The sequence below is a fragment of the Pristiophorus japonicus genome, chromosome 30 (genome assembly GCF_044704955.1).
Source record: "Pristiophorus japonicus isolate sPriJap1 chromosome 30, sPriJap1.hap1, whole genome shotgun sequence".
Taxonomy (NCBI): Eukaryota; Metazoa; Chordata; class Chondrichthyes; family Pristiophoridae; genus Pristiophorus; species Pristiophorus japonicus.
Genome location: NC_092006.1, coordinates 5,069,645 through 5,088,716, shown reverse-complemented (window position 1 = coordinate 5,088,716; position 19,072 = coordinate 5,069,645). Strand labels below are relative to the sequence as shown.

The 19,072-nt window shown below is 44.2% G+C and overlaps 1 long non-coding RNA gene across 1 annotated transcript; it reads right to left on the bottom strand.

Annotated features, from left to right (window-relative positions):
- Positions 1-346: 346 nt before the first annotated feature.
- LOC139240273 (uncharacterized) lies at positions 347-2,882 on the bottom strand. The gene is made up of 3 exons (XR_011588705.1): positions 2,770-2,882; positions 2,609-2,667; positions 347-410 (listed from the first exon to the last, which is right to left on the bottom strand). It is a non-coding gene; the product is annotated as an uncharacterized lncRNA (long non-coding RNA).
- Positions 2,883-19,072: the final 16,190 nt, after the last annotated feature.

The window sequence follows — 19,072 nt, the reverse complement described above, 5'->3', positions numbered from 1 at the left end:
TTCGTCCCTCTGACAGTTAAACTGAACACAAATCCTGAGATAATTGGCCCCTTTAGCAACAGTTATCATCGATTTCAACAATAAATTCCGCTTCTCTGTGTCTGATAACGGATGCATTCGAAGTGGGCATGAGGTTGTAAAGAGAATAAAATGTTTTTTATTGCAACGCTAATAAAGACAAGAATCAAAGATTGATCAAAACTACCGGCAGAGGAAAGTCACACTGGGAGTTCGGGGACATTGGAGTGAATGGTCACCGTGCACAGGTTGTGACTGAGGGCGCGGCGAGTGGGCGCTGTATTTCTCAAGGCCCCAACTCTTCCGATCCGGACCGGGAGGATATTGGCAAACCCTTCCCGCTCTCACGATGCGGTCTAATCCACAGCGAATGCCAGGTGCGCGTACATAGTCTGTGAAGGAACAACACGAGAAAACCGTTACCTTCCTGCTCAACTATATTGAAAAGAAATAGACGTGCATTTCTATAGCGCCCTTCACCACCACCGGTCGTCCCAAAGCGCCTTACAGCCAATGAAGTACTTTTTGAAGTGCAGTCACTGTTGTATTGTGGGAAACGCGGCAGCTCAATTTGCGCACAGCAAGCTCCCACACACAGCAATGTGATAATGACCCGGATCATCTGTTTTTAGTGATGTTGGTTGAGGGATAAATATTGGCCCCAGGACACCGGGGAGAACTCCCCCTGCTCTTCTTCCAATAGTGGCCCCGGGATCTTTTACAACCGAGAGGGCAGATGGTGCCTCGGTTTAACGTCTCAGCCGAAAGACGGTCCCTCCGACAGTGCGGTGTTCCCTCAGTACTGCTCCTCCGACAGTGCGGCGCTCCCTCAGTACTGCCTCTCCTCCAGCCCTACACCCCTCCCTATCTCTGCAACCTCCTCCAGCCTCTACATCCCTCCCTAACTCTGTAACCTCCTCCAGCCCCTACATCCCTCCCTATCTCTGTGACCTCCTTTAGCCCCTACACCCCTCCCTATCTCTGTAACCCCCTCCAACCCCTACACCCCTCCCTATCTCTGTAACCCCCTCCAACCCCTACACCCCTCCCTATCTCTGTAACCTGCTCCAGCCCCTACACCCCTCTCTATCTCTGTAATCTCCTCCAGCCCATACACCCCTCCTTATCTCTGTACTCTCCTCCAGCACCTACATCCCTCCCTATCTCCTACTGCTCCTCCAATTCTGCCCTCTTGACCATCCCTGATTATAATCGCTCCACCATCGGTGGCCGTGCCTTCAGCTGCCTGGGCCCCAAGCTCTGGAACTCCCTCCCTAAACCTCTCTGCCCCTCTCTCCTCCTTAAAACCTCCCTCCTCGGCCAAGCCTTTGCTCACCTGTCGTAATCTCTCCTCGTGGGGTTCGACCTTTAATTTTTGTCTGACTAATGCTCCTGTGAAGCGCCTTAGGACATCAAAGGCGCTATTTAAATGCAAGACATCACTGTTGCAAAGAGATTTAGATAGGTTAAGCGAATGGGCTAAGGTTTGGCAGATGGAATACAATGTCGGAAAGTGTGAGGTCATCCACCTTGGGAAAAAAAACAGTAAAAGGGAATATTATTTGAATGGGGAGAAATTACAACATGCTGCGGTGCAGAGGGACCTGGGGGTCCTTGTGCATGAATCCCAAAAAGTTAGTTTGCAGGTGCAGTAGGTAATCAGGAAGGCGAATGGAATGTTGGCCTTCATTGCGAGAGGGATGGAGTACAAAAGCAGGGAGGTCCTTCTGCAACTGTATAGGGTATTGGTGAGGCCGCACCTGTAGTACTGCGTGCAGTTTTGGTCACCTTACTTAAGGAAGGATATACTGGCTTTGGAGGGGGTACAGAGACGATTCACTAGGCTGATTCCGGTGATGAGGGGGTTACCTTATGATGATAGATTGAGTAGACTGGGTCTTTACTCGTTGGAGTTCAGAAGGATGAGGGGTGATCTTCTAGAAACATTTAAAATAATGAAAGGGATAGACAAGATAGAGGCAGAGAGTTTGTTTCCACTGGTCGGGGAGACTAGAACTAGGGGGCATAGCCTCAAAATACGGGGGAGCCAATTTAAAACCGAGTTGAGAAGGAATTTCTTCTCCCAGAGGGTTGTGAATCTGTGGAATTCTCTGCCCAAGGAAGCAGTTGAGGCTAGCTCATTGAATGCATTCAAGTCACAGATAGATAGATTTTTAACCAATAAGGGAATTAAGGGTTACGGGAGCGGGCGGGTAAGTGGAGCTGAGTCCACGGCCAGATCAGCCATGGTCTTGTTGAATGGCGGAGCAGGCTTGAGGGGCTAGATGGCCTACTCCTGTTCCTAATTCTTATGTTCTTATGTTCTTATGCAATTCATTGCAGGTGAATAGCTTTGGGTTGTTTCTGAGAGAGGCACAAGTGTATTAATGTGAATGTCTCATTGAAGTTACTGACAACGGACATGTCCATGGACACCAATGAAACACTTGACACCAGTATAGAATCTTACAGCACAGAAGGAGGCTAGTTGGCCCTTCGAGCTTGTGTCGGCTCTTTGAAAGCATGATCCAATTAGTCCCGCTCCCCGCTCTTTAATGAAAATAACATCTCCCATCTTTGTGGCACCTACCTCCTCTTCTGCTTTCTTTATTCTTGAAGCGGTACCTCGGTCAGTCGTGGCTGCACTCTCTAGGTTTAAGAAGATGACTGGCGTTAATGTCCAGGCCGGCACGCCAAAGGGAGAGGTTCAGCTAAAGGCGAAATTGAGGGTTTGGCTCAGACGGGCAGTACCTGGTTGGCGAGTCTTGCCACGCCGTGCCACCGCGACACCGATCAACCCCATCACAAGAGGAGCCATCGCCAGGCTGGCATAAAGCGCGAAGCGGCAGGTCGAGCTGTGAAGGGGCTCTGAACGGCAGAAAGACAACTCTTGTGAAATGAGCGAAACACAAAATAATTCAGTCAAATTCTGAAACCTCGTCCGCTGAGGGTTTGAAGCTGGTTTTTGGCCCGAATCATCAAAGACATGGTGACGAACTATGAACTGTCTCAACGTAAGTGGCTGTGATCTCTGCGCTCTTCCAATCCTGGCCTCTTGAGCATTCCCCCCGATTTCTATCGCTCCACCATTGGTGGCCGTGCCTTCAGCTGCCTGGGGCCCCAAGCTCTGGAACTCTCTCCCTAAACCTCTCCGCCTCTCCTCCTTCTGTAAAACCTCCCTCTTTGACCAAGCTTTTGGTCAACTGTTCTAATATCTCCTTATATAAATTCAAGTACCCCGTAAGCCAGTTTAACCAGCTCGCCAACCTGCCCTTCCCACATTTACAGGTTTGTGTATATGGTCTCTCTCTGTCTCGCTGTTTTCCAAACTCATGTCATTTATAAAATACTACTTTTCCATACTAGTGCTCCCAATATACAACAACTTATATTTATATAGCGCCTGTAACGTAGTAAATCGCAAGTGAAGAACGTTCTCCCCATCTTAGTCTTAAATGGCCAACCCCTTACCCTGAGACTGTGTGACCCCTGGTTCTAGACTCCCCAGCCCCGGGGGGAAACACCCTCCCTGCATCCACCCTGTCAATCCCCCTCAGAGTCTTGTACGTTTCAATGAGATCACCTCTCCTTCTTCGAAACTCCATAAGAACATAAGAAATAGGAGCAGGAGTCGGCCATTCGGCCCCTCGAGCCTGCTCCGCCATTCAATACGATCATGGCTGATCCGATCATGGACTCAGCTCCACTTCCCTGCCCGCTCCCCATAACCCCTTAATTACTTATCAGTTAAGAAACTGTCTATTTCTATCGTAAATTTACTCAATGTCCCGGCTTCCACAGCTCTCTGAGGCAGCGAATTCCACAGATTTACAACCCTCAGAGAAGAAATTCCTCCTCATCTCAGTTTTAAATGGGCGGCCCCTTATTCTGAGATTATGCCCTCTAGTTCTAGACTCCCCCATCAGTGGAAACATCCTCTCTGCATCCAGCTTGTCAAGCCCCCTCATAATCTTATACGAAACTCCAGAGAACATAGGCCCATTCTACACAATCTCTCGTGCAAAAAAAACCCTCACATCCCAGCAATACTATAATGAACATTATTATCACTAACTATTTGGCAAACCGCCAGTAGCTCCAGTTACCTCCCGGAGATGCGACGCTTTCACTCAGGAGATCCCCGGTGGCGTTGATCGGAACGGTGCAAGTGCAGACGGCGCCGCTGCGCCAGGTTTCGGCCGAGACGCTCAGGACGCTTCTGGCGGTATAGCTCCCGTCCGGCTCCAGCATCCCGGGCTCGCTCCGTCCCTCGGCGGCCCGTCCCGCAACCAGCCAGCGGATGGGGGAGGAGTCGGGAGCAGCGCCCCGCACCAGACACATCAAGGGCACCCTCTCCAGCCGGGGAATCTCAGCCGGCGGCGGCGTTAAGAGGAAGAGGACCGGGGGGCCCGCTAGATGGAAGGGAAATTGGAATTAACCAGGCGCACAAGGCAGGTTTGAATTGGTGTCTCGACGCACAATTGGATGGGCGTGTGGGATTACCTGTGATCACCAGCGTGGTGCCAGTCCCGAATATCAGGGACCGATTCCCGGCGTTTGGAGCAGCGCAGTAATACCGCCCAGAATCGTTCCTCTGGACGTTGTCAATGACCAGCGAATGATTCCCCGATTGCTCGCATACCTCGCCGGAAAATCTTCCCCCGGGCGTCACGAACCGTCCGGTTTTGTAAACGAGCCGCATGCCCTCTCGGGGCCAGTGTGTGTACCAGTAAACGATGCCCGGGGCCAGCCTCCCGGACTGGCATTGCAGTTTGACCAGGCTCCCGACATCGGCCGTTAGCAGCGCCGGAAATTGGCTCAAGACCGCCTGAGACACGACAGCTGAGACAAGGTTGCGGGGGGGGGGGGGACACAAAAATTAAAAAAACACAATATTAACAACAGGTTATAGGCCCCCGAGTCACCCTGGATACCGACACATCTCAAATTCCCCTCCACTGGCGCGTCGGGAGCGCGTGTGGGAAATTCCGCCGCGCTGCGCACCGTTAAATTGCGCCTCTCCGCCCGCAATTACCACAGGCGCACAGTCCGAGTCAGTTCGCTGTGAAATCCGCTCCAATCATTGGCGAGCACCATGGCGACTGGCTGCAGTTAAGATTGCAAAAGCCTTCTCCCAAACCGATTATGCTTCCCCCTGGTCTAACCCGGCTCTCCAGTCCATCTCTCCAGGGGTTGGGGACCGGGGGGGGCGCTTGATTGTGTTAAAATGGGGCGATAGCTTTCTCACTAATTCCACTAGACAGGCCCCCCTCTCCCAACGGCAGACCCTCGCCTTCAAATACCGGAGTTCACTGACATCTTTATCTCAGTTAGGGGGCAGTTCAGTGTCACATTCGCTTCCACTCACCCATCACAATGTTCGGCTCCAAAGTCGCGCTATCGGTATTGAGCGAAGCCCGCACACCTTTATACTTTGCCCAATATCTAATCTGCTTCTTAAAAAAATTATAGTTAAACGCAAACTTGTGCATCATCGAACGATGCAACACAGGAGGCCATTCGGCCCATCAAACCTGTGTTGTGCCGGCTCTGTGACAGAGCGACTCAATCATTCCCACTCCGCCCCTGCTCTTTCCCCACAGCCCGGCATATTGCCTCTTTCCAAATATTTATCCAATTCCCCCGTTTGAAAGTCACTTTTTCATCTGCTCCCAGTGCCCCTTTCAGGCAGCGCGTTCCCGAGCACAAGCTCCCAGGGCTTGAAAACACGTCCTGAACTCCACCTCTGGTTCTGTTACCGATTATCTCAAACATGTGTCCTCTGCTTACCCACACCCTCCTCCCACTGGAAACAATCTCTCCTTCTTTACTCGATCGGAAACCTTCTCCTTATTAATTCTCTCCAAAACCCTTCTCCTTATTAATTCTCTCCAAAACTCGTCTCCTTATTAATTCTCTCCAAAACCCGTCTCCTTATTAATTCTCTCCAAAACCCTTCTCCTTATTAATTCTCTCCAAAACCCGTCTCCTTATTAATTCTCTCCAAAACCCGTCTCCTTATTAATTCTCTCCAAAACGCTTCTCCTTATTAATTCTCTCCAAAACCCTTCTCCTTATTAATTCTCTCCAAAACGCTTCTCCTTATTAATTCTCTCCAAAACCCTTCTCCTTATTAATTCTCTCCAAAACCCATCTCCTTATTAATTCTATCCAAAACTCCTTCTCATTATTAATTCTATCCAAAACCCTTCTCATTATTAATTCTATCCAAAACCCTTCTCCTTATTAATTCTCTCCAAAACCCTTCTCCTTATTAATTCTTTCCAAAACCCTTCTCCTTGTTAATTCTATCCAAAACCCTTCTCATTATTAATTCTATACAAAACCCTTCTCCTTATTAAATCTATCCAAAACCCTTCTCCTTATTAAATCTATCCAAAACCCTTCTCCTTATTAATTCTCTCCAAAACCCTTCTCCTTATTAATTCTTTCCAAAACCCTTCTCCTTATTAATTCTATCCAAAACCCTTCTCATTATTAATTCTATCCAAAACCCTTCTCCTTATTAATTCTCTCCAAAACCCTTCTCCTTATTAATTCTTTCCAAAACCCTTCTCCTTATTAATTCTATCCAAAACCGTTCTCATTATTAATTCTATCCAAAACACCTTCTCATTATTAATTCTATCCAAAACCCTTCTCATTATTAATTCTATCCAAAACCCTTCTCCTTATTAATTCTCTCCAAAACCCTTCTCCTTATTAATTCTCTCCAAAACCCTTCTCATTATTAATTCTATCCAAAACCCTTCTCCTGATTAATTCTCTTCAAAACCCTTCTCCTTATTAAATCTATGCAAAACCCGTCTCCTATTAATTCTCTCCAAAACCCTTCTCCTTATTAATGCTTTCCAAAACCCTCCTCCTTATTAACTCTCTCCAAAACCTTCCCCTTATTAATTCTATCCAAAACCCTTCTCCTTATTAATTCTCTCCAAAACCCTTCTCCTTATTAATTCTTTACAAAACCCTTCTCCTTATTAATTCTATCCAAAACCCTTTTCATTATTAATTCTATCCAAAATCCTTCTCCTTATTAAATCTATCCAAAACCCTTCTCCTTATTAAATCTATCCAAAACCCTTCTCCTTATTAATTCTCTCCAAAACCCTTCTCCTTATTAATTCTTTCCAAAACCCTTCTCCTTATTAATTCTATCCAAAACCCTTCTCATTATTAATTCTATCCAAAACCCTTCTCCTTATTAATTCTCTCCAAAACCCTTCTCCTTATTAATTCTTTCCAAAACCCTTCTCCTTATTAATTCTATCCAAAACCGTTCTCATTATTAATTCTATCCAAAACACCTTCTCATTATTACTTCTATCCAAAACCCTTCTCATTATTAATTCTATCCAAAACCCTTCTCCTTATTAATTCTCTCCAAAACCCTTCTCCTTATTAATTCTCTCCAAAACCCTTCTCATTATTAATTCTATCCAAAACCCTTCTCATTATTAAATCTATCCAAAACCCTTCTCATTATTAAATCTATGCAAACCCTTGTCCTTATTAATTCTCTCCAAACCCTTCTCCTTATTAATTCTCTACAAAACCCTTCTCCTTATTAAATCTATGCAAAACCCGTCTCCTTATTAATTCTCTCCAAAACCCTTCTCCTTATTAATGCTTTCCAAAACCCTCCTCCTTATTAACTCTCTCCAAAACCTTCCCCTTATTAATTCTCTCCAAAACCCTTCTCCTTATTAATTCTCTCCAAAACCTTCTCCATATTAATTCTATCCAAAACCCTTCTCCTTATTAATTCTGTCCAAAATCCTTCTCCTTATTAATTCTATCCAAAACCCTTCTCCTTATTAATTCTATCCAAAACCCTTCTCATTATTAAATCTATTCAAAACCCTTCTCCTTATTAATTATCTCCAAAACCCTTCTCCTTATTAATTCTCTCCAAAACCCTTCTCCTTATTAATTCTATCCAAAACCCTTCTCATTATTAAATCTATCCAAAACCCTTCTCCTTATTAATTGTAACCAAAACCCTTCTCCTTATTAATTCTATCCAAAACCTTTCTCATTATTAAATCTATCCAAACTCTTCTCCTTATTAATTCTATCCAAAACCCTTCCCCTTATTAATTGTATCCAAAACCCTTCTCCTTATTAATTGTATCCAAAACCCTTCTCCTTATTAATTCTCTCCAATACCCTTCTCCTTATTAATTCTATCCAAAACCCTTCTCATTATTAAATCTATTCAAAACCCTTCTCCTTATTAATTCTCTCCAAAACCCTTCTCCTTATTAATTCTATCCAAAACCCTTCTCATTATTAATTCTATCCAAAACCCTTCTCCTTATTAAATCTATCCAAAACCCTTCTCCTTATTAAATCTATCCAAAACCCTTCTCCTTATTAATTCTCTCCAAAACCCTTCTCCTTATTAATTCTTTCCAAAACCCTTCTCCTTATTAATTCTATCCAAAACCCTTCTCATTATTAATTCTATCCAAAACCCTTCTCCTTATTAATTCTCTCCAAAACCCTTCTCCTTATTAATTCTTTCCAAAACCCTTCTCCTTATTAATTCTATCCAAAACCGTTCTCATTATTAATTCTATCCAAAACACCTTCTCATTATTAATTCTATCCAAAACCCTTCTCATTATTAATTCTATCCAAAACCCTTCTCCTTATTAATTCTCTCCAAAACCCTTCTCCTTATTAATTCTCTCCAAAACCCTTCTCATTATTAATTCTATCCAAAACCCTTCTCATTATTAAATCTATCCAAAACCCTTCTCATTATTAAATCTATCCAAACCCTTCTCCTTATTAATTCTCTCCAAACCCTGCTCCTTATTAATTCTCTTCAAAACCCTTCTCCTTATTAAATCTATGCAAAACCCGTCTCCTTATTAATTCTCTCCAAAACCCTTCTCCTTATTAATGCTTTCCAAAACCCTCCTCCTTATTAACTCTCTCCAAAACCTTCCCCTTATTAATTCTATCCAAAACCCTTCTCCTTATTAATTCTCTCCAAAACCCTTCTCCTTATTAATTCTTTCCAAAACCCTTCTCCTTATTAATTCTATCCAAAACCCTTTTCATTATTAATTCTATCCAAAATCCTTCTCCTTATTAAATCTATCCAAAACCCTTCTCCTTATTAAATCTATCCAAAACCCTTCTCCTTATTAATTCTCTCCAAAACCCTTCTCCTTATTAATTCTTTCCAAAACCCTTCTCCTTATTAATTCTATCCAAAACCCTTCTCATTATTAATTCTATCCAAAACCCTTCTCCTTATTAATTCTCTCCAAAACCCTTCTCCTTATTAATTCTTTCCAAAACCCTTCTCCTTATTAATTCTATCCAAAACCGTTCTCATTATTAATTCTATCCAAAACACCTTCTCATTATTAATTCTATCCAAAACCCTTCTCATTATTAATTCTATCCAAAACCCTTCTCCTTATTAATTCTCTCCAAAACCCTTCTCCTTATTAATTCTCTCCAAAACCCTTCTCATTATTAATTCTATCCAAAACCCTTCTCATTATTAAATCTATCCAAAACCCTTCTCATTATTAAATCTATGCAAACCCTTGTCCTTATTAATTCTCTCCAAACCCTTCTCCTTATTAATTCTCTACAAAACCCTTCTCCTTATTAAATCTATGCAAAACCCGTCTCCTTATTAATTCTCTCCAAAACCCTTCTCCTTATTAATGCTTTCCAAAACCCTCCTCCTTATTAACTCTCTCCAAAACCTTCCCCTTATTAATTCTCTCCAAAACCCTTCTCCTTATTAATTCTCTCCAAAACCTTCTCCATATTAATTCTATCCAAAACCCTTCTCCTTATTAATTCTGTCCAAAATCCTTCTCCTTATTAATTCTATCCAAAACCCTTCTCCTTATTAATTCTATCCAAAACCCTTCTCATTATTAAATCTATTCAAAACCCTTCTCCTTATTAATTATCTCCAAAACCCTTCTCCTTATTAATTCTCTCCAAAACCCTTCTCCTTATTAATTCTATCCAAAACCCTTCTCATTATTAAATCTATCCAAAACCCTTCTCCTTATTAATTGTATCCAAAACCCTTCTCCTTATTAATTCTATCCAAAACCTTTCTCATTATTAAATCTATCCAAACTCTTCTCCTTATTAATTCTATCCAAAACCCTTCTCCTTATTAATTGTATCCAAAACCCTTCTCCTTATTAATTGTATCCAAAACCCTTCTCCTTATTAATTCTCTCCAATACCCTTCTCCTTATTAATTCTATCCAAAACCTTTCTCATTTTTAAATCTATCCAAACTCTTCTCCTTATTAATTCTATCCAAAACCCTTCTCCTTATTAATTCTATCCAAAACCCTTCTCATTATTAAATCTATCCAAAACCCTTCTCCTGATTAATTGTATCCAAAACCCTTCTCCTTATTAATTCTCTCCAAAACCCTTCTCCTCATTAATTCTATCCAAAACCCTTCTCCTTATTAATTCTCTCCAAAACCCTTCTCCTTATTAATTCTATCCAAAACCCTTCTCATTATTAAATCTATCCAAAACCCTTCTCCTGATTAATTGTATCCAAAACCCTTCTCCTTATTAATTCTCTCCAAAACCCTTCTCCTTATTAATTCTCTCCAAAACCCTTCTCCTCATTAATTCTATCCAAAACCCTTCTCCTTATTAATTCCCTCCAAAACCCTTCTCCTTTTTAATTCTCTCCAAAACCCTTCTCCTTATTAATTCTCTCCAAAACCCTTTTCCTTATTAATTCGCTCCAAAACCCTTCCCTTGGTTTACTCTCTCCTAATCCCTTCCCCACTCTGGCAAAACATCGAAGGCTATCTCACCTTGGAAGAGATAGAACAGCACACAGAGGCCACAGAAGCTCATTATCACTGCCCCAGGAGGGTTGAACTCTGATGCTGAGACTGTCAGCTCAGGGAGGAATGGTTGTCAGCAGGTCTGTGCGAGGCTGGTGTGAAATGCCGAGCCAATTGTGGTAAGCACGCACTGTGTTTATTAATAAATGTACGATTTGGGCTGCAAAATAGTGCCAAGGCAGAAAGCTCTGTGTGGGTTTCCTGTTTTTACAGGTAAAGAGATAAAACACACACACACCATCTGTGTTACAGAAGGCACCTCGTCTCTACGCATGTTAGTTTGACCACACTTGGAGCACTGCGCACGGTTCTGGTCTCCATCTTTCAAAAGAATATAGAGACACTGGAGCGGGTGTAAACAAGATTCAGAAAGATGACACCAGAATTGAGAGAGGTTACACTGATCAGGAAAGGCTCAACAGACTGGGGCACTTTTCTCTCGAAAATTAGAGAGAATGTACATCACAGAAACAGATCATTCAGCCCCACCGCTCCATGAGGGGTTTATGCTCCACACCAGCCCCTCCCACCACTCTCCATCTCACCCCATCCCCATATCCTTCTATTCCTTTCTCCCTCATGTGTTGATCCAGCCTCCCCTTAAATGCATCGATACTATTCGCCTCAGATTCTGCCGGGATTGGACCGGGTAGATGCAGGAAGAATGTTCCCGATGTTGGGGAAGTCCAGAACCAGGGGTCACACTCTCAGGATAAGGGGTAAGCCATCTAGGACCGAGATGAGGAGAAACATCTTCACTCAGAGAATTGTGAACCTGTGGAAGTCTCTCCTGCAGAGAGTTGTTGAGGCCAGTTCGTTGGATATATTCAAAAGGGAGTTAGATGTGGTCCTTACGGCTGAAGGGATCAAGGGGGTATGGAGAGAAAGCAGGAATGGGGTACTGAAGTTGCATGATCAGCCATGATCATATTGAATGGTGGTGCAGGTTCAAAGGGCCGAATGGCCTGTTCCTGCACCTATTTTCTATGATTCTATGTTTCAACCCCTCCCTTTGGCAGCGAGTTCCACATTCTCCCCATTTTCTGGGTGATGAAGTTTCTCCTGAATTCCCCATTGGATTTATGGGTGACTGTCGTATAGTGATGGCCCCCTAGATCTAGGCTCTCCCACAAGTGGAAACATCTCTATTGTGAGACGGTAGTGGATAGGATCCATACAGCCTTCTCTATAACGGGGTGGGGGGTGAGCACATATTTGAGGTATGGAGAAGTCAGATGTAATGTAGACGTGTTAAGAATGTAAAAACACACAAGATAAGGCCCGAGGACTGTGCAAGAAACAGACCCGAGAACTAGAATTGGCTCCTCTTAGAAAAGGAGGATCGGAAACAATATTGAGAATAAATAACTAACTTTACTGTGTGCATTTCTGTTCGAACTAGGTGTAATCGGTAAACAGGGACCGACAAGTTCTAGAGACTGGGGCCTGTCTATAACCCACACTTCTTAATTTAGGGAATTTATATAGTGCCTTTCACGACATCAGGACGTCCCAACGCGCTTTACAGCCAGTTTAGTGATTTTCTTTTGGTAAGCGTGAGTTTGTGGGAGCTTGCTGTGCGGAAATTGGCCGCGTGTCCCGACATTGCACCAGTGACCACACTTGAAAATGTTGCTCCGTTGGCTGTAAAGCAGATCCGGAAATCCCGAGGTGGTGTGTGACTTGTGGTAGCAATGGAATGCTATCAAATATCTTTGGTAAATTTTATCCAACTCACGCGTAGTTCCGGTTAGTTCAAATAGAGAAATCTACCGGGGTTGGAGTAATCCCAGTATACAGTACCTCATTTGAGACTTAAACAGATACATTATGCAGGGGCTAGAAAGAAGAAAACCATTGCAGTTATAGAGCGCCTTTCATGACCACTGGATGTCTCAAACTGCGCTTTACAGCAATGAAGTACTTTTGGAGTATAGTTACTGTTGTAATGTGAGAAACGCGGCAGCTGAATTTGCGCACAGCAAGCTCCCACACACAGCAATGTGATAATGACCCAGATCATCTGCTTTGTAGATTGAGGGATAAATATTGGCCAAGAACCAGAGATAACTCCCCTACTCTTCTTCGAAATAGTGCCATGGGATCTTTTACATCCACTTGAGAGGGCAGACAGGGCCTCGGTTTAAATGTCTCATCTGAAAGACAGCACCTCCGACAGTGCGGCGCTCCCTCAGTATCGTCCCTATGACAATGCGGCACTCCCTCAGTACGGCCCCTCCGACAGTGCGGCGCGCCCTCAGCACTGCCCCTCCGACAGTGCGGCACTCCCTCAGTACCGCCTCTCTGACAGTGCGGCGCTCCCTCAGCACTGCCCCTCCGACAGTGCAGCGCTCCCTCAGCACCGCCCCTCCGACAGTGCGGCGCTCCCTCAGCACCGCCCCTCCGACAGTGCGGCGCTCCCTCAGCACTGCACTGGGAGTGCCATCCTGGATTTATATGCTCAAGTTCCTGGAGTGGGACTTGAACCGATGACCTTCTGACTCTGAGACGAGTGTGCTACCCACAACCACAGCTGACACTATGGGAAAGAGTTCAATTGTGAGGACCGTTTGCATGGACGAGGCTTGAATTCTCTTGAATATAGAAGATCAAGGAATGATCTATTTGAAGTATTTAAGATGATTGAAGGAGTTGAGGGGGTAGATTGAGAGAAACTATGGCCTCTTGGTGGGGGGAGTCCAGAACAAGGGGATGTCACCTTAAAATTAGAGCCAGGCCATTGAGGGTTGATGTCAGGAAGCCCTTCTTCACACAAAGGGTAGTGGCAATGTGGAACTCTCTACCTCAGAAAGCTGTCGAGGCTGGGGGGGGGGGCAATTGTAAAATGTCAAAACTAAGATGGATAGTTATTTGTTGGGTAAGGGTATTCAGGGTTATGGGACCAAGGCAGGTGGATGGGGTTAAGATACAGATCAGCCCATGAGCTAACTGAATGGAACCGCAGGCTCGAGGGGCTGAATGGCCTCCTCCTGGTGCTAAAAGATGGGTTATTTGCGGGACCCCTGCAATGAACTGCATTTCTCTGTTGTGTGGGGGATATCAGATTTCAACTGAGCACTGACCCACCAGTCCTCTTGAATTAGTGGGTCCGCGCGGTACTGGCCAAAGAAATGTCCGGATCGTCAAATACCCAAGGAACCTCTCACCCTGGGGTACTGAGTGCGATAACTGGCCTTTGGGGGGGGGGTTGCACAACATCAATTTAATCGCTAGCCGGCGCTATACCGCAGTGCTGTCAGTAGAACTTCCCGTTTCAGGTCCATTTATTCTCAACTTCCAGTGCAAAATAAAAGCCCTTGATATCACTGGCAAACAAATCTTTTAATGATTCGGATGTGAATCAACCGTTGTGCACGACGCGCATACACATCGACGTAGAAGACAGAGCTGTCCTACAATATAATCATCATCGTCGGCAGACCTTCGGAATCGAGGAAGACTCGCTTCCACTCTTTGCATGAGTCCTTCGGTGGCCGAACAGTCCAATACGAGAGCCACAGTCCCCTGTCACGGGTGGGACAGACAGTGGTTGAGGGTAAGGGGAGGGTGGGACAGGTTTGCCGCACGCTCCTTCCGCTGCCTGCGCTTGGTTTCTGCACGCTCTCGGCGACCAGACTCGAGGTGCTCAGCGCCCTCCCGGATGCACTTCCTCCACTGGTCTTTGGCCACAGGGACTCCCAGGTGTCGGTGGGGATGCCGCGATGATAGAAGTGGCGATTCCCAGGAGTGACCAAACCGCACATTTGCTGTTTTGAGGCCTGGGACAGAATAAATTGGAGCACAGATCTCCATACTGGGACAGCACATTGTCTGCAACACGCTGGCTTTTCTGGTTCCAAGCCCCCTCAACGTTTTATACAGAGTTTGCGGATTATAGCTGGTAACACACCCTTACTGCTGCTTTCTGGAAAAACTTGTTCTTTTTAAACCCATATATTCTGACATAAAGTTCCATCAATCCTAAAAGGGGACGACGGATTTTGCAATGAGTTGTGCTGCGAGTTAATCTTATTTACCTAGATTCACTCGTGTGAATAATTGGTTATCTGGATAATTCTGGAAATTAAGACACGTGTATTATAGACAGCACCCAGTTGAACCCGGTTTGCCCCAGTCTCCAGAAATCGTCGAGCCCTGTTTATTCGATTACACCTGACCTCGTTTATAGTTTGAACAGAAATGCATGCAGTAAAGTTAGTTATTAACTCTCACTATTGGTGGGATCCGCCTTTTCGAAGCCAATTCTAGATGCAGGAAGAATGTTCCCGATGTTGGGGAAGTCCAGAACCAGGGGTCACAGTCTAAGGATAAGGGGTAAGCCATTTAGGACCAAGATGAGGAGAAACTTCTTCACTCAGAGAATTGTGAACCTGTGGAATTCTCTACCACAGAAAGTTGTTGAGGCCAGTTCGTTGGATATATTCAAAAAGGAGTTAGATGTGGCCCTTACGGCTAAAGGGATCAAGGGGGTATGGAGAGAAAGCAGGAATGGGGTACTGAAGTTGCATGATCAGCCATGATCATATTGAATGGTGGTGCAGGCTCGAAGGGTCGAATGGCCTGCTCCTGCACCTATTTTCTGTGTTTCTATGTCTATGTTTCCCAGGTCTGTTTCTTGCACAGTCCTCGGGCCTTATCTTGTGTTTTTTTACATTCTTAACCCATTTTCATTGCATCTGGGTTCTCCATACCTCAAATATGTGCTCACCACCGTTATAGGGAAGTCTGAATGGATCATATCCACTTCTGCCTCACAATAGAGATGCTTCCAACTTGAGGGAGAAGACCAGAACGAGGGGGCCATCGATATAAGACAGTCACTCATAAATGGATTCTGCAGAGGTCCCAGCAGATTGGAAAACTTCAAATGTAACGCCCCTATTTAAAAAAGGAGGCAGACAAAAAGCAGGAAACTATAGACCAGTTAGCCTAACATCTGTGGTCGGGAAAATGTTGGAGTGCATTATTAAAGAAGCAGTAGCAGGACATTTGGAAAAGCAAAATTGGGTCAGGCAGAGTCAGCATGGATTTATGAAGGGGAAGTCATGTTTGACAAATTTGCTGGAATTCTTTTAGGATGTAATGAACAAGATGGATAAAGGGGAACCAGTGGATGTGGTGTATTTGGACTTCCAGAAGGCATTTGACAAGGTGCCACATGAAAGGTTACTGCACAAGATAAAAGTTTACGGGGTTGGGGGCAATATATTAGCATGATTAGAGGATTGGCTAACAAACAGAAAACAGAGAGTCGGGATAAATGGTTCATTCTCAGATTGGCAATCTGTATCTAGGGGGGTGCCGCAGGGATCAGTGTTGTATTGGCGACTTGGAATCTAGATTGACGACTTGGAAGAAGGGACTGAGTGTAACGTAGCCAAGTTTGCTGATGATACAAAGATGGGAGGAAAAACAATGTGTGAGGAGGACACAAAAAATCTGCAAAAGGACAGAGACAGGCTAAGTGAGTGGGCAAAAATTTGGCAGATGGAGTATAATGTTGGAAAGTGTGAAGTCATGCACTTTGGCAGAAAAAAATCAAAGAGCAAGTTATTATTTAAATGGAGAAAGATTGCAAAGTGCTGCAGTACAGCGGGACCTGGGGGTACTTGTGCATGAAACACAAAAGGATAGTATGCAGGTACAGCAAGTGATCAGGAAGACCAATGGAATCTTGGCCTTTATTGCAAAGGGGATGGAGTATAAAAGCAGGGAAGTCTTGCTACAGTTATACAGGGTATTGGTGAGGCCACACCTGGAGTACTGCGTGCAGTTTTGGTTTCCATATTTACGAAAGGATATACTTGCTTTGGAGGCAGTTCAGAGAAGGTTCACTCAGTTGATTCCGGGGATGAGGGGGTTGACTTATGAGGAAAGGTTGAGTAGGTTGGGCCTCTACTCATTGGAATTCAGAAGAATGAAAGGTGATCTTATCGAAACATATAAGATTATGAGGGGGCTTGACAAGGTGGATGCAGAGAGGATGTTTTCACTGATGGGAGAGACTAGAACTAGGGGGCATGGTCTTAGAATAAGGGGCCGCCCATTTAAAACTGAGATGAGGAGAAATTTCTTCTCTCAGAGGGTTGTAAATCTGTGGAATTTGCTGCCTCAGAGAGCTGTGGAAGCTGGGACATTGAATAAATTTAAGACAGTTTCTTAAACGATAAGGGAATAAGGGGGCGGGCAGGGAAGTGGAGCTGAGTCCATGATCAGATCAGCCATGATCGTACTAAATGGCAGAGCAGGCTCGAGGGGCCGAATGGCCTACTCCTGCTCCTGTTTCTTATGTTCTTATAAACCCAATGGGGAATTCAGGAGAAACTTCTTGACCCAGAGAGCGCTGAGATGTGGAACTCGCTGCCATAGGGAGGGGTTGAGGCGAATAGTATCGATGTATTTAAGGGGAGGCTGGATAAACACATGAGGGAGAAAGGAATAGAAGGATATGGGGATGGGGTGAGATGGAGAGAGGTGGGAGGGGCTGGTGTGGAGCATAAACCCCGGCACGGAGCGGTGGGGCTGAATGGTCTGTTTCTGTGATGTGCATACTATGTAATTTTCTGGAGAAAAGTGCCCCAGTCTGTCCAGCCTTTCCTGATCAGTATAACCTCTCTCAGTTCTGGTGTCATCTTTCTGAATCTTGTTTACACCCGCTCCAGTGCCTCTATATTCTTTTGAAAGATGGAGACCAGAACCGTGCGCAGTGCTCCAAGTGTGGTCAAACTAACATGCGTAGAGACGAGGTGCCTTCTGTAACACAGATGGTGTGTGTGTGTTTCATCTCTTTACCTGTAAAAACAGGAAACCCACACAGAGCTTTCTGCTTCGGCACTATTTTGCAGCCCAAATCGTACATTTATTAATAAACACAGTGCGTGCTTACCACAATTGGCTCGGCATTTCACACCAGCCTCACACCGACCTGCTGACAAGCATTCCTCCCTGAGCTGCCAGTCCCAGCATCAGAGTTCAACCCTCCTGGGGCAGGGATAATGAGCTTCTGTGGTCTCTGTGTGCTGTTCCATCTCTTCCAAGGTGAGATAGCCTTCGATGTTTTGCCAGAGTGAGGAAGGGGTTAGGAGAGAGTCAACCAAGGGAAGGATTTTGGAGCGAATTAATAAGGAAAAGGGTTTTGGAGAGAATTAATAAGGAGAAGGGTTTTTGAGAGAATTAATAAGGAAAAGGGTTTTGGAGAGAATTAATAAGGAGAAGGGTTTTGGAGAGAATTAATAAGGAGAAGGGTTTTGGATAGAATTAATAAGGAGAAGGGTTTTGGATAGAATTAATAAGGAGAAGGGTTTTGGATACAATTAATCAGGAGAAGGGTTTTGGAGAGAATTAATAATGGGAAGGTTTTTGGATAGAATTAATAAGGAGAAGGGTTTTGGAGAGAATTAATAAGGAGAAGGGTTTTGGATAGAATTAATAAGGAGAAGGGTTTTGGAGAGAATTAATAAGGAGAAGGGTCTTGGAGAGAATTAATAAGGAGAAGGGTCTTGGAGAGAATTAATAAGGAGAAGGGTTTTGGAGAGAATTAATAAGGAGGAGGGTTTTGAATAGAATTAATAAGGAGAAGGGTTTTGGATAGAATTAATAAGGAGAAGGGTTTTGGAGAGAATTAATAAGGAGAAGGGTTTTGGAGAGAATTAATAAGGAGGAGGGTTTTGGAGAGAATTAATAAGGAGGAGGATTTTGGATAGAATTAATAAGGATAAGGGTTTTGGAGAGAATTAATAAGGAGAAGGGTTTTGGAGAGAATTAATAATGAGAAGGGTTTTGGAGAGAATTAATAAGGAGGAGGATTTTGGAGAGAATTAATAAGGACAAGGGTTTTGGATGGAATTAATAAGGAGAAGGGTTTTGGAGAGAATTAATGAGGAGAAGGGTTTTGGAGAGAATTAATAAGGAGAAGGGTCTTGGAGAGAATTAATAAGGAGAAGGGTCTTGGAGAGAATTAATAAGGAGAAGGGTTTTGGAGAGAATTAATAAGGAGGAGGGTTTTGGATCGAATTAATAAGGAGAAGGGTTTTGGAGAGAATTAATAAGGAGAAGGGTTTTGGAGAGAATTAATAATGAGAAGGGTTTTGGAGAGAATTAATAAGGAGAAGGGTTTTGGAGAGAATTAATAAGGAGAAGGGTTTTGG